Source organism: Crinia signifera, chromosome 5, assembly GCF_055691185.1.
Source record: "Crinia signifera chromosome 5, ASM5569118v1, whole genome shotgun sequence".
NCBI lineage: Eukaryota > Metazoa > Chordata > Amphibia > Anura > Myobatrachidae > Crinia > Crinia signifera.
The window spans coordinates 204,137,386-204,158,642 of NC_139221.1; the positions used below are offsets into that span (position 1 = coordinate 204,137,386).

Genomic DNA, 21,257 nt, shown 5'->3' on the forward strand with positions numbered 1-21,257 from the left:
CATCCCAATTATCATAGTCATCTCCCATTGTCTTATCTAACAATGGGAGTAATGGGGCAGAAGCAATAGGGAGTTGATTTTTGACAGGTTGACTTGTAGCTCCCCAAGGAGGCTCCTGATGACTGGCCAGGTGGAATAAAGCAATTGACACATAACCCTTCCTGGATAACATCCCGCTCAGACAGGCCTGCAGCACAACCCTTACAGCAGGGCTGGGCAATTGCAGCCCTCCAGATGTTGAAGAACTACACATCCCAGCATGCCTTGCATCAGTTTCAGCATGGCCACATAGCAAAACTAATGCAAAGCATCCTGGGGTGTGTAGTTCCTCAACATCTGGAGGGCAGCAATTGCCCAGCCCTGCCTTACATAAGCGTATGGGAGACTGAGTGTGCCCCCATTTAGAAATCATGTTGAAAACACACAAGAGGAGGGTAACATACACAATAGCTATAGCCTTGATAGTAAAACCTAGAGTGGTAACAGCAGTATGTGACCTGTAAAGATAAAACCTGACTTCTGCCTCAAAAGATATGAGAAACCTAAGGGACAGCTATAAGCAGGTACAGAAAGAAACACGGACTAGCACTTAAACACAATACCGCTTAAAGTATTTTAGCTGAGGCAAATATTTGCCAATGTACCACAATCAACCACTTCTATGGAAACTAGTGGTATGTGAGTGCCTGTAAAAGCATTACAGCTGTGGATGGTTTCACAGGGGAGACACTACTCGCAAGTCCACGATACTATGCTGAAGATAGTTGCCTGTCTGAGCAGGGAAAGCAGCTTTCAGGGCCGTAAAACTGCAGGAGATTGGCGTCCAAAGCTAGGAGAGGTGCTGCAGGCTGGCACCACCTCCCCAGTACTGGACTTCCCCCACATGTGCTAGTGAGCCCCAATAAAAGTGGATGTATACATCCAGCCAGCGCCCCGATGGTCTAGCGGAGTCCCTGCCACAAGCAGCAGTGTCCACCACAGCTGCTGCGGACCACCTCCCAGCATGACCGCAATTTGAGTGCAGAGAGCCTTACCTGCCCGTGTCCCCAGCCCTGCTGTCTGAGCTTTCTGGTGTCTGCCGGTCTCCTCTGCCTAAGTACCCCTTGACTAGGGTCGCGGGGGAGTTAGTGCCGGCAGGGGTGATGGAGCTGCTGCGCTGTTGTCAGTAAGACTGATAGCGCAGGCAGCCCAGCAATGTTAATGTTGCAATGAAACAGGCAATCCCTGCGGAATAAAAGGTGCTCCAGCTTCCTGCTGGCACCAACAAAAAACTGAGGAGCATGGAAGCAGGGTTATAGGGAAGAGGAGCCGTGTATCCTGGGAAATCTCACCGTGAGTACAAAGCAAAAGAGTCATACCATTACAGTCTTAGAAACAAGTACACAGGCAGTATCTAAAAGACACCTTAGAAGGGGAATATTATGGTACACAGGATTACGCAGAACGTTCAGTTTTAATATGCATGAAATTCACTTTGTCTCATTCATGTGTAATAATATATTTCGCAGTTTAAAAATTTTATTGTGATTGTTCTTTTACTTATGGCGCACCACACCAAGACCATTATTTTCTTTCATTCAGGTATGGAATCATACCTTTGCAAAATATATGTAACTAAGATCTCTGAATGACCCTCTATTATGTAAAAGTACAATTATGGGGAAAAACAGAATCTAGATAAATAAAATGTAGAAAGCAGATTTACTGGTGTTTTGAAGTCCATAAACATCTTTCATCAGCTTCATAGACTCAATAGTCTGCAGCAATGTATATAATGCCTATTAGTAATGTTCACCACAAAGCCATCTATAATATCTTCAGTGTGTGTAGACATTGCCATCCTCTGGCAACTTTGCCAGTGGATAAAGTAAGCCATTTTCTTTCTCAAAAGTACCCAAAAAAAGTGAAATATTTGAGAGAATAAAGAATATTTTAGCTGCCCTAGTGAGAAGAGGAAAGTTTTATATGGTTTAGAGAGTACTAGTACTGAAAATCTTAATAGATTGGCACACCACAAATTATAAAGGACACAAGGAGAGCACCATACCACACAGGGAAACATTACTTTTAAAGAAAAATAAAGAAAAAAATTAGGATTTTAACCCCTTACCGACGCAGCCTGTTTTTGCCTTCCTGACAGAGGCCTTTTTGTCAAATCTGACATGTATCACTTAAGTGGGGATAACTTTTTTTTGCTTTTACTTATTCCCAGTGATTTTGAGATTGTTTTCTCGTGACACATTGTACTTTAAGTTAGTGGTAAATTTTGGTCGATACAGTCTGTTTTTTTTTGTGAAAAATACCAAAATGTCGTAAAAAAAATTGAACATTTTGCAATTTGCAAAATGTTAAATTTTCTGCTTGTGAGACAAATAATCATACCACTCAAAATAGTTAACTACTAACAGACCATATGTATACTTTATTATTAACATCATTATTTCAACCTGCTTTTAATTTTTTTGGACACTAGGGGGCAGCAGAGTCAAAATTATACACAACACCGTAAACGCTGCTTTTGGCTGTTCACGTTTGAACAGCCAATCGCAGCGATCGCTGAGGGGGGCATCGGTGCCCCCCCTGGGCAATGAGGGAAGATGTCTGCTGTCAGGGACAGCAGACATCGTCACCGCGTCTATAGACGCGGTGACAGTTTAAAGTCATGACGTACATTTACGTCATGTGTAGGGAAGTACATCCCGACCATGACGTAAATGTACGTCAAATGTCGGGAAGGGGTTAAAGGGAGACCAGCAGTGAAATAAGTCTAGAAAATAATCAGACAGCATGGCACCAAAAAGCACAGCACGATTGCCTACTGATTGCTGAAGGGATGGTGAAAATTGGCTAAACCAAGCACATTAAACTATCCGGATATTGCAGAAAAGTAGTTTGAGAGATCACATTCTGAAATACAAACACAATTTGAAATGGAACCAAGCTGTAAATGGGACAGATTACGATATGAAAGGAAGATGGTTATGTGAAATGTGCTATATTTACCTGTGCATTGCAGTAAACTTTTTGTACAGCATCAGAAAAGTAATCAGCTGCAGTTCTGAATCCTTAAACACACTTGTAATGTCCACCACCATGACATCCATGATATCCATAGAGATTTAAAACGTTGGCTCTTGCAGCATTGCCAATAGATGAAGCAAACCATTTTCTTTCAGGCACCCAAAACCCTAAAATATACAAGCGTAGTAAGTAAGAAGAGCTAACCATAAGACATTACCTATACCATAATATCATTGTATGACATACAATGTCTTACACACCCCCTCACTATCCATGAAGCTTGGCAAGTGGCGGCGGAATGTGTCCTCCGACGTTTTCATTCCCCCACTATCCACGTCGGGTTGAAGTTTTCTTTATATAGTGTGGTGAGCGCAGCGAGCCACCGTGCTTGAAGCGTGGCGAGCGCACGTGGATTACTTTAAATGTATTCCGCTGTGCTCGCCACGCCGACATGGTTAGTGGGGGTATGAAAAGGTCGGAGGACGCGTTCCGCTGCGCTCGCCACACTTCAGGGTGGCGTGGATAGTGGGGGCCTAAAACATCATTGTATGTCATACAATGATACTATGGTATAGCTAATGTAATGGCATCGCACACCTTATAAAATCGCATGCAATGCGATTTTGCGGGAGGTGTGATTCTCCAGGGCTGAGAGCAGTGAATAAATTACATAGGGAAAATTGCATCGCATAGCCCTTAAAATGTCCCATGCGATTTCCTACGCAAAATAGCCCACTAAGCAAGTTGCTTAGTGGGCACCGTGAAAATACATTAGTACCCATAAAATTGCATGTAAAATTGGAAAACCCCTTAAAGGATGTCAACATACAGAACTGAATAAACAGTGGTTCTAACCTTGAAGACCAAGAATGGGAACCTCTTATTATAGTTTATTATGGAAAAGCAGGTACATTACAATACTGCGAACTCTAGAAAGGTAGCTTACAGCACATCACCACATATCAGGATGCCATACTTGTAGGTTTTTTACTGTAATAATCATAGAAAACTTTGTATATTAAGTATATAAGCTAGACATAGGACTGAAACTGTCAGGAAGGTAGCTTAGAGCATATGCCATACTTCTGGTTTTATGATCCAAATAGTCATAAAAACCTTTGCATATTAATTACATACAAGCAGGATATTTAATATGAAAAGCTAGTTATGTGAACTTAATACAGGATATATTTACCTGTGCATTCAAACCCATAACTTATTGAGTGGCAGCTTCAGGGACTCACTAGGCAACACTGTCTCCTGGTGCCTGCTTGTAATGTCCATAAGAGCTGTCCATAACATTCAGTGTTTGAAGACATCGGCTTCCCTTTGCAACATTTCCAATGGATGAAGCGCTCAATTTTCTTTCAGGTAACCCAATATAACAATATTCAATAGCGTTGCTGTGAGAAGTGGAAAAGAAACATTTAATCTCAAAACAATGGTAAACTACAAATTGTAAATAAATTGCACAACTCTACGCATTATGTAAGGCAACGTTCAGAACTGGGTCCACTGAAAACTTGGACCATTAGGCAGATTGGAAATGATTTATTAGGATAGGATATTAGGATATTTTAAGTAAAAGCAAGCTGGATTTGGAAGTGGAAACTTCAGGTAGACACCACAATGAACAATGAAATGTAAAACAATTAAGATTTTAAATTAAAGCAAGTTGCTGCTAAGAATAAAATGTTAGGATAGATACCGGTAAGAGGGGCACAGCATAATGCTCTACTGATGGTTGTGGGGTGGCAGAAAACTAGTTTAACCCAGAATTTCAAAATATTAGGGATTTAAATAAAAGGATAGATGAAAATGAGGTGGAACGTTAGGAATGGGATCATGCAGCAAAACATAATGCTCTACTGATGGTCGTGGGGAGGCAGAAATCTGGTTTAACCCAGAATTTCAAAATATTAGGATTTAAAATAGATGAAAAGGAGGTGGACCGTTAAGAATGGGATCATGCAGCAAAACATAATGCTATACTGATTGTTGCGGGGATGCAGAAATCTGGTTTAACCCAGAATTTCAAAATATTAGGGATTTAAATAAAATAGATGAAAAGGAGGTGGAACGTTAGGAATGGGATCATACAGCAAAACAATGCTCTACTGATTGTGGGGAGGAAGAAATCTGGTTTAACCCAGAATTTCAAAATATTAGGGAATTAAATTAAGGATATATGAAAATGAGGTGGACCGTTAGGAATGGGATCATGCAGCAAAACATAATGCTCTACTGATGGTCGTGGGGAGGCAGAAATCTGGTTTAACCCAGAATTTAAAAATATTAGGGATTTAAATAAAGGATAGATGAAAAGGAGGTGGAACGTTAGGAATGGCATCATGCAGCAAAACATAATGCTCTACTGATGGTTGTGGGGAGGCAGAAATCTGGTTTAACCCAGAATTTCAAAATAGGGAATTAAAGGATAGATGAAAATGAGGTGGACCTTTAGGAATGGGAACCATCCAGCATAATGCAATGTCGCACGGCACCATACGACACAACATAATGCTCTAATGATGGTTGTGGGGAGGCAGAAATCTGGTTTAACCCAGAATTTCAAAATAGGGAATTAAATAAAGGATAGATGAAAAGGAGGTGGAACGTTAGGAATGGCATCATGCAGCAAAACATAATGCTCTACTGATGGTTGTGGGGAGGCAGAAATCTGGTTTAACCCAGAATTTCAAAATAGGGAATTAAAGGATAGATGAAAATGAGGTGGACCTTTAGGAATGGGAACCATCCAGCATAATGCAATGTCACACGGCACCATACGACACAACATAATGCTCTAATGATGGTTGTGGGGAGGCAGAAATCTGGTATAACCCAGAATTTCAAAATATTAGGGATTTAAATAAAGGATAGATGAAAAGGTGGTGGAACGTTAGGAATGGGATAATACAGCAAAACATAATGCTCTACTGATGGTTGTGGTGAGGCGGAAATCTGGTTTAACCCAGAATTTCAAAATATTAGGGATTTAAATAAAGGATAGATGAAAATTAGGTTGAACGTTAGGAATGGGAACCACACAGCATAATTCAATGTCGCACGGCACCATACGACACAGCATAATGCTCTACTGATGGTTGAGGGGAGGCAGAAATCTGGTTTAACCCAGAATTTCAAATGATTAGGGATTTTAATAAAGGATAGATGAAAATGAGGTGGACCGTTAGGAATGGCATCATGCAGCAAAACACAATGCTCTACTGATAGTCGTGGGGAGGCAGAAATCTGGTTTAACCCAGAATTTCAAAATATTAGGGATTTAAATAAAATAGATGAAAAGGAGGTGGAACTATAGGAATGGGATCATACAGCAAAACAATGCTCTACTGATTGTGGGGAGGCGGAAACCTGGTTTAACCCAGAATTTCAAAATATTAGGGATTTAAATAAAGGATAGATGAAAATGAGGTGGAACGTTAAGGGATCAATACAGCAAAACAATGCTATACTGATGTTGTGGGAGGGAGAAATCTGGTTTAACCCAGAATTTCAAATGATTAGGGATTTAAATAAAGGATAGATGAAAATGAGGTGGACCGTTAGAAATGGCATCATGCAGCAAAACACAATGCTCTACTGATAGTCGTGGGGATGCGGAAACCTGGTTTAACCCAGAATATCAAAATATTAGGGATTTTAATAAAGGATAGATGAAAAGGAGGTGGACCGTTACGAATCGGATCATGCAGCAAAACATAATGCTCTACTGATGGTCGTGGGGAGGCAGAAATCTGGTTTAACCCAGAATTTCTAAATATTAGGGATTTAAATAAAATAGATGAAAAGGAGGTGGAACTTTAGGAATGGCATCATGCAGCAAAACACAATGCTCTACTGATAGTCGTGGGGATGCGGAAACCTGGTTTAACCCAGAATTTCAAAATATTAGGGTTGTAAATAAAATAGATGAAAAGGAGGTGGAACTTTAGGAATGGGATCATACAGCAAAACAATGCTCTACTGATGGTTGTGGGGAGGCAGAAATCTGGTTTAACCCAGAATTTCAAAATAGTGAATTAAATAAAGGATAGATGAAAATGAGGTAGAACGTTAGGAATGGGATAATACAGCAAAACAATGCTCTACTGATTGTTGTGGGGAGGGAGAAATCTGGTTTAACCCAAAACTTCAAAATATTAGGGTTTTAAATAAAATAGATGAAAAGGAGGTGGAACTATAGGAATGGGATCATACAGCAAAACAATGCTCTACTGATTGTGGGGAGGCAGAAATCTGGTTTAACCCAGAATTTCAAAATAGTGAATTAAATAAAGGATAGATGAAAATGAGGTAGAACGTTAGGAATGGGATAATACAGCAAAACATAATGCTCTACTGATTGTTGTGGGGAGGCAGAAATCTGGTTTAACCCAGAATTTCAAAATATTAGGGATTTAAATAAAGGATAGATGAAAATGAGGTGGAACGTTAGGAATGGGAACCATACAGCATAATGCAATGTCGCACGGCACCATACGACACAACATAATGCTCTACTGATGGTTGTGGGGAGGCAGAAATCTGGTTTAACCCAGAATTTCAAAATAGGGAATTAAATAAAGGATAGATGAAAATGAGGTGGACCTTTAGGAATGGGAACCATCCAGCATAATGCAATGTCGCACGGCACCATACGACACAACATAATGCTCTACTGATGGTTGTGGGGAGGCAGAAATCTGGTTTAACCCAGAATTTCAAAATATTAGGGAATTAAATAAAGGATAGATGAAAATGAGGTGGAACGTTAAGAAAGGGATCAATACAGCAAAACAATGCTCTACTGATGTTGTGGGAGGGAGAAATCTGGTTTAACCCAAAATTTCAAATAGGGATTTTAATAAAGGATAGATGAAAATGAGGTGGACCGTTAGGAATGGGATCATACAGCAAAACAATGCTCTACTGATGGTTGTGGGGAGGCAGAAATCTGGTTTAACCCAGAATTTCAAAATATTAGGGAATTAAATAAAGGATAGATGAAAATGAGGTGGAACGTTAGGAATGGGAACCCTACAGCATAATGCAATGCCGCACGGCACCATACGACACAACACAATGCTCTACTGATAGTCGTGGGGATGCGGAAACCTGGTTTAACCCAGAATTTCAAAATATTAGGGAATTAAATAAAGGATAGATGAAAATGAGGTAGAACGTTAGGAATGGGATAATACAGCAAAACATAATGCTCTACTGATGGTTGTGGGGAGGCGGAAACCTGGTTTAACCCAGAATTTCAAAATATTAGGGATTTAAATAAAGGATAGATGAAAATGAGGTGGACCTTTAGGAATGGGAACCATCCAGCATAGTGCAATGTCGCACAGCACCATACGACACAACATAATGCTCTACTGATGGTTGTGGGGAGGCAGAAATCTGGTTTAACCCAGAATTTCAAAATATTAGGGATTTAAATAAAGGATAGATGAAAATTAGGTTGAACGTTAGGAATGGGAACCACACAGCATAATTCAATGTCGCACGGCACCATACGACACAACATAATGCTCTACTGATGGTTGAGGGGAGGCAGAAATCTGGTTTAACCCAGAATTTCAAATGATTAGGGATTTTAATAAAGGATAGATGAAAATGAGGTGGACCGTTAGGAATGGCATCATGCAGCAAAACACAATGCTCTACTGATAGTCGTGGGGAGGCAGAAATCTGGTTTAACCCAGAATTTCAAAATATTAGGGATTTAAATAAAATAGATGAAAAGGAGGTGGAACTATAGGAATGGGATCATACAGCAAAACAATGCTCTACTGATTGTGGGGAGGCGGAAACCTGGTTTAACCCAGAATTTCAAAATATTAGGGATTTAAATAAAGGATAGATGAAAATTAGGTTGAACGTTAGGAATGGGAACCACACAGCATAATGCAATGTCGCACGGCACCATACGACACAGCATAATGCTCTACTGATGGTTGAGGGGAGGCAGAAATCTGGTTTAACCCAGAATTTCTAAATATTAGGGATTTAAATAAAATAGATGAAAAGGAGGTGGAACTTTAGGAATGGCATCATGCAGCAAAACACAATGCTCTGATAGTCGTGGGGATGCGGAAACCTGGTTTAACCCAGAATTTCAAAATATTAGGGTTGTAAATAAAATAGATGAAAAGGAGGTGGAACTTTAGGAATGGGATCATACAGCAAAACAATGCTCTGATGGTTGTGGGAGGCAGAAATCTAGTTTAACCCAGAATTTCAAAATAGGGAATTAAATAAAGGATAGATGAAAATGAGGTGGAACGTTAAGAAAGGGATCAATATAGCAAAACAATGCTATACTGATGTTGTGGGAGGGAGAAATCTGGTTTAACCCAGAATTTCAAATGATTAGGGATTTTAATAAAGGATAGATGAAAATGAGGTGGACCGTTAGAAATGGCATCATGCAGCAAAACACAATGCTCTACTGATAGTCGTGGGGAGGCAGAAATCTGGTTTAACCCAGAATTTCAAAATAGGGATCTAAATAAAGGATAGATGAAAAGGAGGTGGAACGTTAGGAATGGCATCATGCAGCAAAACACAATGCTCTACTGATTGTTGTGGGGAGGGAGAAATCTGGTTTAACCCAGAATTTCAAAATATTAGGGATTTAAATAAAAGAGATGAAAAGGAGGTGGAACTTTAGGAATGGCATCATGCAGCAAAACACAATGCTCTACTGATAGTCGTGGGGATGCGGAAACCTGGTTTAACCCAGAATTTCAAAATATTAGGGTTGTAAATAAAATAGATGAAAAGGAGGTGGAACTTTAGGAATGGGATCATACAGCAAAACAATGCTCTGATGGTTGTGGGAGGCAGAAATCTAGTTTAACCCAGAATTTCAAAATAGGGAATTAAATAAAGGATAGATGAAAATGAGGTAGAACGTTAGGAATGGGATAATACAGCAAAACATAATGCTCTACTGATTGTTGTGGGGAGGGAGAAATCTGGTTTAACCCAAAACTTCAAAATATTAGGGTTTTAAATAAAATAGATGAAAAGGAGGTGGAACTATAGGAATGGGATCATACAGCAAAACAATGCTCTACTGATTGTGGGGAGGAAGAAATCTGGTTTAACCCAGAATTTCAAAATATTAGGGAATTAAATAAAGGATAGATGAAAATGAGGTGGAACGTTAGGAATGGCATCATGCAGCAAAACACAATGCTCTACTGATAGTCGTGGGGATGCGGAAACCTGGTTTAACCCAGAATTTCAAAATATTAGGGAATTAAATAAAGGATAGGATGAAAATGAGGTAGAACGTTAGGAATGGGATAATACAGCAAAACATAATGCTCTACTGATGGTTGTGGGGAGGCAGAAATCTGGTTTAACCCAGAATTTCAAAATATTAGGGATTTAAATAAAGGATAGATGAAAAGGAGGTGGAACATTAGGAATGGGAACCATACAGCATAATGCAATGTCGCACGGCACCATACGACACAACATAATGCTCTACTGATGGTTGTGGGGAGGCGGAAATCTGGTTTAACCCAGAATTTCAAAATATTAGGGATTTAAATAAAGGTTAGATGAAAATGAGGTGGACCGTTAGGAATGGGATCATGCAGCAAAACATAATGCTCTACTGATGGTCATGGGGAGGCAGAAATCTGGTTTAACCCAGAATTCAAAATATTAGGGATTTAAATAAAGGATAGATGAAAAGGAGGTGGAACGTTAGGAATGGCATCATGCAGCAAAACATAATGCTCTACTGATGGTTGTGGGGAGGCAGAAATCTGGTTTAACCCAGAATTTCAAAATAGGGAATTAAAGGATAGATGAAAATGAGGTGGACCTTTAGGAATGGGAACCATCCAGCATAATGCAATGTCGCACGGCACCATACGACACAACATAATGCTCTATTGATGGTTGTGGGGAGGCAGAAATCTGGTATAACCCAGAATTTCAAAATATTAGGGATTTAAATAAAGGATAGATGAAAAGGTGGTGGAACGTTAGGAATGGGATAATACAGCAAAACAATGCTCTACTGATGGTTGTGGGGAGGCGGAAATCTGGTTTAACCCAGAATTTCAAAATATTAGGGATTTAAATAAAGGATAGATGAAAATTAGGTTGAACGTTAGGAATGGGAACCACACAGCATAATGCAATGTCGCACGGCACCATACGACACAACATAATGCTCTACTGATGGTTGAGGGGAGGCAGAAATCTGGTTTAACCCAGAATTTCAAATGATTAGGGATTTAAATAAAATAGATGAAAAGGAGGTGGAACTATAGGAATGGGATCATACAGCAAAACAATGCTCTACTGATTGTGGGGAGGAAGAAATCTGGTTTAACCCAGAATTTCAATATATTAGGGATTTAAATAAAGGATAGATGAAAAGGAGGTGGAACGTTAGGAATGGCATCATGCAGCAAAACATAATGCTCTACTGATGGTTGTGGGGAGGCAGAAATCTGGTTTAACCCAGAATTTCAAAATAGGGAATTAAATAAAGGATAGATGAAAATGAGGTGGACCGTTAGGAATGGGTTCATGCAGCAAAACATAATGCTCTACTGATGGTTGAGGGGAGGCAGAAATCTGGTTTAACCCAGAATTTCAAAATATTAGGGAATTAAATAAAGGATAGATGAAAATGAGGTGGAACGTTAAGGGATCAATACAGCAAAACAATGCTATACTGATGTTGTGGGAGGGAGAAATCTGGTTTAACCCAGAATTTCAAATGATTAGGGATTTTAATAAAGGATAGATGAAAATGAGGTGGACCGTTAGAAATGGCATCATGCAGCAAAACACAATGCTCTACTGATAGTCGTGGGGATGCGGAAACCTGGTTTAACCCAGAATATCAAAATATTAGGGATTTTAATAAAGGATAGATGAAAAGGAGGTGGACCGTTACGAATCGGATCATGCAGCAAAACATAATGCTCTACTGATGGTCGTGGGGAGGCAGAAATCTGGTTTAACCCAGAATTTCAAAATATTAGGGATCTAAATAAAGGATAGATGAAAAGGAGGTGGAACGTTAGGAATGGCATCATGCAGCAAAACACAATGCTCTACTGATTGTTGTGGGGAGGGAGAAATCTGGTTTAACCCAGAATTTCAAAATATTAGGGATTTAAATAAAGGATAGATGAAAAGGAGGTGGAACGTTAGGAATGGCATCATGCAGCAAAACACAATGCTATACTGATTGTTGCGGGGAGGGAGAAATCTGGTTTAACCCAGAATTTCAAAATATTAGGATTTTAAATAAAATAGATGAAAAGGAGGTGGAACTTTAGGAATGGGATAATACAGCAAAACAATGCTCTACTGATTGTGGGGAGGAAGAAATCTTGTTTAACCCAGAATTTCAAAATATTAGGGAATTAAATAAAGGATAGATGAAAATGAGGTAAAACGTTAGGAATGGGATCATACAGCAAAACATAATGCTCTACTGATGGTTGTGGGGAGGCAGAAATCTGGTTTAACCCAGAATTTCAAAATATTAGGGATTTAAATAAAGGATAGATGAAAAGGAGGTGGAACGTTAGGAATGGCATCATGCAGCAAAACACAATGCTCTACTGATAGTCGTGGGGATGCGGAAACCTGGTTTAACCCAGAATTTCAAAATATTACGGAATTAAATAAAGGATAGATGAAAATGAGGTAGAACGTTAGGAATGGGATAATACAGCAAAACATAATGCTCTACTGATGGTTGTGGGGAGGCGGAAATCTGGTTTAACCCAGAATTTCAAAATATTAGGGATTTAAATAAAGGATAGATGAAAATTAGGTTGAACGTTAGGAATGGGAACCACACAGCATAATGCAATGTCGACGGCACCATACGACACAACATAATGCTCTACTGATGTTTGAGGGGAGGCAGAAATCTGGTTTAACCCAGAATTTCAAAATATTAGGGAATTAAATAAAGGATAGGTGAAAATGAGGTGGACCGTTAAGAAAGGGATCAATACAGCAAAACAATGCTATACTGATGTTGTGGGAGGGAGAAATCTGGTTTAACCCAGAATTTCAAAATATTAGGGATTTAAATAAAGGATAGATGAAAATGAGGTGGACCGTTAGGAATGGGATCATGCAGCAAAACATAATGCTCTGATGGTCGTGGGGAGGCAGAAATCTGGTTTAACCCAGAATTTCAAAATATTAGGGATTTAAATAAAGGATAGATGAAAAGGAGGTGGAACGTTAGGAATGGCATCATGCAGCAAAACATAATTCTCTACTGATGGTTGTGGGGAGGCAGAAATCTGGTTTAACCCAGAATTTCAAAATAGGGAATTAAAGGATAGATGAAAATGAGGTGGACCTTTAGGAATGGGAACCATCCAGCATAATGCAATGTCGCACGGCACCATACGACAACATAATGCTCTAATGATGGTTATGGGGAGGCAGAAATCTGGTTTAACCCAGAATTTCAAAATAGGGAATTAAAGGATAGATGAAAATGAGGTGGACCTTTAGGAATGGGAACCATCCAGCATAATGCAATGTCACACGGCACCATACGACACAACATAATGCTCTAATGATGGTTGTGGGGAGGCAGAAATCTGGTATAACCCAGAATTTCAAAATATTAGGGATTTAAATAAAAGGATAGATGAAAAGGTGGTGGAACGTTAGGAATGGGATAATACAGCAAAACATAATGCTCTACTGATGGTTGTGGGGAGGCGGAAATCTGGTTTAACCCAGAATTTCAAAATATTAGGGATTTAAATAAAGGATAGATGAAAATTAGGTTGAACGTTAGGAATGGGAACCACACAGCATAATGCAATGTCGCACGGCACCATACGACACAACATAATGCTCTACTGATGGTTGAGGGGAGGCAGAAATCTGGTTTAACCCAGAATTTCAAAATATTAGGGATTTAAATAAAGGATAGATGAAAAGGAGGTGGAACGTTAGGAATGGCATCATGCAGCAAAACATAATGCTCTACTGATGGTTGTGGGGAGGCAGAAATCTGGTTTAACCCAGAATTTCAAAATAGGGAATTAAAGGATAGATGAAAATGAGGTGGACCTTTAGGAATGGGAACCATCCAGCATAATGCAATGTCGCACGGCACCATACGACACAACATAATGCTCTAATGATGGTTGTGGGGAGGCAGAAATCTGGTTTAACCCAGAATTTCAAAATAGGGAATTAAATAAAGGATAGATGAAAATGAGGTGGACCGTTAGGAATGGGTTCATGCAGCAAAACATAATGCTCTACTGATGGTCGTGAGGAGGCAGAAATCTGGTATAACCCAGAATTTCAAAATATTAGGGATTTAAATAAAGGATAGATGAAAAGGTGGTGGAACGTTAGGAATGGCATCATGCAGCAAAACACAATGCTCTACTGATGGTCGTGAGGAGGCAGAAATCTGGTATAACCCAGAATTTCAAAATATTAGGGAATTAAATAAAGGATAGATGAAAATTAGGTTGAACGTTAGGAATGGGAACCACACAGCATAATGCAATGTCGCACAGCACCATACGACACAACATAATGCTCTACTGATGGTTGAGGGGAGGCAGAAATCTGGTTTAACCCAGAATTTCAAATGATTAGGGATTTTAATAAAGGATAGATGAAAATGAGGTGGACCGTTAGGAATGGCATCATGCAGCAAAACACAATGCTCTACTGATAGTCGTGGGGAGGCAGAAATCTGGTTTAACCTAGAATTTCAAAATATTAGGGATTTAAATAAAATAGATGAAAAGGAGGTGGAACTATAGGAATGGGATCATACAGCAAAACAATGCTCTACTGATTGTGGGGAGGAAGAAATCTGGTTTAACCCAGAATTTCAAAATATTAGAGAATTAAATAAAGGATAGATGAAAATGAGGTAGAACGTTAGGAATGGGATAATACAGCAAAACATAATGCTCTACTGATTGTTGTGGGGAGGCAGAAATCTGGTTTAACCCAGAATTTCAAAATATTAGGGATTTAAATAAAGGATAGATGAAAAGGAGGTGGAACGTTAGGAATGGCATCATGCAGCAAAACATAATGCTCTACTGATTGTTGTGGGGATGCGGAAACCTGGTTTAACCCAGAATTTCAAAATATTAGGGTTGTAAATAAAATAGATGAAAAGGAGGTGGAACGTTAGGAATGGGAACCATACAGCATAATGCAATGTCGCACGGCACCATACGACACAACATAATGCTCTACTGATGGTTGTGGGGAGGCAGAAATCTGGTTTAACCCAGAATTTCAAAATAGGGAATTAAATAAAGGATAGATGAAAATGAGGTGGACCTTTAGGAATGGGAACCATCCAGCATAATGCAATGTCGCACGGCACCATACGACACAACATAATGCTCTACTGATGGTTGTGGGGAGGCAGAAATCTGGTTTAACCCAGAATTTCAAAATATTAGGGAATTAAATAAAGGATAGATGAAAATGAGGTGGAACGTTAGGAATGGGAACCCTACAGCATAATGCAATGTCCCACGGCACCATACGACACAACATAATGCTCTACTGATGGTTGTGGGGAGGCAGAAATCTGGTTTAACCCAGAATTTCAAAATATTAGGGAATTAAATAAAGGATAGATGAAAATGAGGTAGAACGTTAGGAATGGGATAATACAGCAAAACATAATGCTCTACTGATTGTTGTGGGGAGGCAGATATCTGGTTTAACCCAGAATTTTAAATAATTAGGGATTTAAATAAAGGATAGATGAAAATGAGGTGGACCTTTAGGAATGGGAACCATCCAGCATAATGCAATGTCGCACGGCACCATACGACACAACATAATGCTCTAATGATGGTTGTGGGGAGGCAGAAATCTGGTATAACCCAGAATTTCAAAATATTAGGGATTTAAATAAAAGGATAGATGAAAAGGTGGTGGAACGTTAGGAATGGGATAATACAGCAAAACATAATGCTCTACTGATGGTTGTGGGGAGGCGGAAATCTGGTTTAACCCAGAATTTCAAAATATTAGGGATTTAAATAAAGGATAGATGAAAATTAGGTTGAACGTTAGGAATGGGAACCACACAGCATAATGCAATGTCGCACGGCACCATACGACACAACATAATGCTCTACTGATGGTTGAGGGGAGGCAGAAATCTGGTTTAACCCAGAATTTCAAAATATTAGGGATTTAAATAAAGGATAGATGAAAAGGAGGTGGAACGTTAGGAATGGCATCATGCAGCAAAACATAATGCTCTACTGATGGTTGTGGGGAGGCAGAAATCTGGTTTAACCCAGAATTTCAAAATAGGGAATTAAAGGATAGATGAAAATGAGGTGGACCTTTAGGAATGGGAACCATCCAGCATAATGCAATGTCGCACGGCACCATACGACACAACATAATGCTCTAATGATGGTTGTGGGGAGGCAGAAATCTGGTTTAACCCAGAATTTCAAAATAGGGAATTAAATAAAGGATAGATGAAAATGAGGTGGACCGTTAGGAATGGGTTCATGCAGCAAAACATAATGCTCTACTGATGGTCGTGAGGAGGCAGAAATCTGGTATAACCCAGAATTTCAAAATATTAGGGATTTAAATAAAGGATAGATGAAAAGGTGGTGGAACGTTAGGAATGGCATCATGCAGCAAAACACAATGCTCTCCTGATGGTCGTGAGGAGGCAGAAATCTGGTATAACCCAGAATTTCAAAATATTAGGGAATTAAATAAAGGATAGATGAAAATTAGGTTGAACGTTAGGAATGGGAACCACACAGCATAATGCAATGTCGCACGGCACCATACGACACAACATAATGCTCTACTGATGGTTGAGGGGAGGCAGAAATCTGGTTTAACCCAGAATTTCAAATGATTAGGGATTTTAATAAAGGATAGATGAAAATGAGGTGGACCGTTAGGAATGGCATCATGCAGCAAAACACAATGCTCTACTGATAGTCGTGGGAAGGCAGAAATCTGGTTTAACCCAGAATTTCAAAATATTAGGGATTTAAATAAAATAGATGAAAAGGAGGTGGAACTATAGGAATGGGATCATACAGCAAAACAATGCTCTACTGATTGTGGGGAGGAAGAAATCTGGTTTAACCCAGAATTTCAAAATATTAGAGAATTAAAGGATAGATGAAAATGAGGTAGAACGTTAGGAATGGGATAATACAGCAAAACATAATGCTCTACTGATGGTTGTGGGGAGGCGGAAACCTGGTTTAACCCAGAATTTCAAAATATTAGGGATTTAAATAAAGGATAGATGAAAATGAGGTGGAACGTTAAGAAAGGGATCAATACAGCAAAACAATGCTATACTGATGTTGTGGGAGGGAGAAATCTGGTTTAACCCAGAATTTCAAATGATTAGGGATTTTAATAAAGGATAGATGAAAAGGAGGTGGAACGTTAGGAATGGCATCATGCAGCAAAACATAATGCTCTACTGATGGTTGTGGGGAGGCAGAAATCTGGTTTAACCCAGAATTTCAAAATAGGGAATTAAAGGATAGATGAAAATGAGGTGGACCTTTAGAAATGGGAACCATCCAGCATAATGCAATGTCGCACGGCACCATACGACACAACATAATGCTCTAATGATGGTTGTGGGGAGGCAGAAATCTGGTATAACCCAGAATTTCAAATTATTAGGGATTTAAATAAAGGATAGATGAAAAGGTGGTGGAACGTTAGGAATGGGATAATACAGCAAAACATAATGCTCTACTGATGGTTGTGGGGAGGCGGAAATCTGGTTTAACCCAGAATTTCAAAATATTAGGGATTTAAATAAAGGATAGATGAAAATTAGGTTGAACGTTAGGAATGGGAACCACACAGCATAATGCAATGTCGCACGGCACCATACGACACAACATAATGCTCTACTGATGGTTGAGGGGAGGCAGAAATCTGGTTTAACCCAGAATTTCAAATGATTAGGGATTTAAATAAATTAGATAAAAAGAAGGTGGTGGAACTATAGGAATGGGATCATACAGCAAAACAATGCTCTACTGATTGTGGGGAGGAAGAAATCTGGTTTAACCCAGAATTTCAATATATTAGGGATTTAAATAAAGGATAGATGAAAAGGAGGTGGAACGTTAGGAATGGCATCATGCAGCAAAACATAATGCTCTACTGATGGTTGTGGGGAGGCAGAAATCTGGTTTAACCCAGAATTTCAAAATAGGGAATTAAAGGATAGATGAAAATGAGGTGGACCTTTAGGAATGGGAACCATCCAGCATAATGCAATGTCGCACGGCACCATACGACACAACATAATGCTCTAATGATGGTTGTGGGGAGGCAGAAATCTGGTTTAACCCAAAATTTCAAAATAGGGAATTAAATAAAGGATAGATGAAAATGAGGTGGACCGTTAGGAATGGGTTCATGCAGCAAAACATAATGCTCTACTGATTGTTGTGGGGAGGCAGAAATCTGGTTTAACCCAGAATTTCAAAATATTAGGGATTTAAATAAAGGATAGATGAAAAGGAGGTGGAACGTTAGGAATGGGAATATACAGCATAATGCAATGTCGCACGGCACCATACGACACAACATAATGCTCTACTGATTGTTGCGGGGAGGGAGAAATCTGGTTTAACCCAGAATTTCAAAATGTTAGGGATTTTAATAAAGGATAGATGAAAATGAGGTAGTACGTTAGGAATGGGATAATACAGCAAAACAAAGCTCTACTGATGGTTGTGGGGAGGCAGAAATCTGGTTTAACCCAGAATTTTAAATAATTAGGGATTTAAATAAAGGATAGATGAAAATGAGGTGGAACGTTAAGAAAGGGATCAATACAGCAAAACAATGCTATACTGATGTTGTGGGAGGGAGAAATCTGGTTTAACCCAGAATTTCAAATAATTAGGTATTTAAATAAAGGATAGATGAAAATGAGGTGGACCTTTAGGAATGGGAACCATCCAGCATAGTGCAATGTCGCACGGCACCATACGACACAACATAATGCTCTACTGATGGTTGTGGGGAGGCAGAAATCTGGTTTAACCCAGAATTTCTAAATATTAGGGAATTAAATAAAGGATAGATGAAAATGAGGTGGAACGTTAAGAAAGGGATCAATACAGCAAAACAATGCTATACTGATGTTGTGGGAGGGAGAAATCTGGTTTAACCCAGAATTTCAAATGATTAGGGATTTTAATAAAGGATAGATGAAAAGGAGGTGGACCGTTACGAATGGGATCATGCAGCAAAACATAATGCTCTACTGATGGTCGTGGGGAGGCAGAAATCTGGTTTAACCCAGAATTTCAAAATATTAGGGATCTAAATAAAGGATAGATGAAAAGGAGGTGGAACGTTAGGAATGGCATCATGCAGCAAAACACAATGCTCTACTGATAGTCGTGGGGATGCGGAAACCTGGTTTAACCCAGAATTTCAAAATATTAGGGAATTAAATAAAGGATAGATGAAAATTAGGTTGAACGTTAGGAATGGGAACCACACAGCATAGTGCAATGTCGCACGGCACCATACGACACAACATAATGCTCTACTGATGGTTGTGGGGAGGCAGAAATCTGGTTTAACCCAGAATTTCTAATTAGGGATTTAAATAAAATAGATGAAAAGGAGGTGGAACTTTAGGAATGGCATCATGCAGCAAAACACAATGCTCTACTGATAGTCGTGGGGATGCGGAAACCTGGTTTAACCCAGAATTTCAAAATATTAGGGTTGTAAATAAAATAGATGAAAAGGAGGTGGAACTTTAGGAATGGGATCATACAGCAAAACAATGCTCTGATGGTTGTGGGAGGCAGAAATCTGGTTTAACCCAGAATTTCAAAATAGGGAATTAAATAAAGGATAGATGAAAATTAGGTTGAACGTTAGGAATGGGAACCACACAGCATAATGCAATGTCGCACGGCACCATACGACACAACATAATGCTCTAGTGATGGTTGAGGGGAGGCAGAAATCTGGTTTAACCCAGAATTTCAAAATATTAGGGAATTAAATAAAGGATAGATGAAAATGAGGTGGAACGTTAAGGGATCAATACAGCAAAACAATGCTATACTGATGTTGTGGGAGGCAGAAATCTGGTTTAACCCAGAATTTCAAATAATTAGGGATTTAAATAAAGGATAGATGAAAATGAGGTGGACCTTTAGGAATGGGAACCATCCAGCATAGTGCAATGTCGCACGGCACCATACGACACAACATAATGCTCTAGTGATGGTTGTGGGGAGACGGAAATCTGGTTTAATCCAGAATTTCAAAATAGGGAATTAAATAATGGATAGATGAAAATGAGGTGGAACGTTAAGAAAGGGATCAATACAGCAAAACAATGCTATACTGATGTTGTGGGAGGGAGAAATCTGGTTTAACCCAGAATTTCAAATAATTAGGGATTTAAATAAAGGATAGATGAAAATGAGGTGGACCTTTAGGAATGGGAACCATCCAGCATAGTGCAATGTCGCACGGCACCATACGACACAACATAATGCTCTACTGATGGTCGTGGGGAGGCAGAAATCTGGTTTAACCCAGAATTTCAAAATATTAGGGATTTAAATGAAGGATAGATGAAAAGGAGGTGTAACGTTAGGAATGGCATTATGCAGCAAAACACAATGCTCTACTGATAGTCGTGGGGATGCGGAAACCTGGTTTAACCCAGAATTTCAAAATATTAGGGTTTTAAATAAAATAGATGAAAAGGAGGTGGAACTTTAGGAATGGGAACCATACAGCATAATGCAATGTCGCACGGCACCATACGACACAACATAATGCTCTACTGATGGTTGTGGGGAAGCAGAAATCTGGTTCAACCCAGAATTTCAAATGATTAGGGAATTAAATAAAGGATAGATAAAAATGAGGTGGAACGTTAGGAATGGGAACCATACAGCATAATGCAATGTCGCACGGCACCATATGACACAACATAATGCTCTACTGATGGTTGTGGGGAGACGGAAATCTGGTTTAACCCAGAATTTCAAAATCGGGATAGATGAAAATGAGGTGGAACGTTAAGAAAGGGATCAATACAGCAAAACAATGCTCTACTGATGTTGTGGGAGGGAGAAATCTGGTTTAACCCAGAATTTCAATTGATTAGGGATTTTATTTAAGGCTAGATGAAAAGGAGGTGG

At 39.3% G+C, this 21,257-nt stretch overlaps 1 long non-coding RNA gene across 3 annotated transcripts in view; it reads right to left on the reverse strand.

Annotated features, from left to right (window-relative positions):
* LOC146080793 (uncharacterized) overlaps positions 1-21,257 on the reverse strand; it is a 45,655-nt gene that overhangs the window by 9,525 nt on the left and 14,873 nt on the right. For all 3 annotated transcript variants that reach the window (XR_014474983.1, XR_014474982.1, XR_014474981.1), the window contains exons 4-5: positions 4,217-4,424; positions 3,004-3,188 (exon numbers count right to left, since the gene is read on the reverse strand). This is a non-coding gene — a long non-coding RNA (uncharacterized LOC146080793). The remainder of the gene's footprint in view (positions 1-3,003; positions 3,189-4,216; positions 4,425-21,257) is intronic.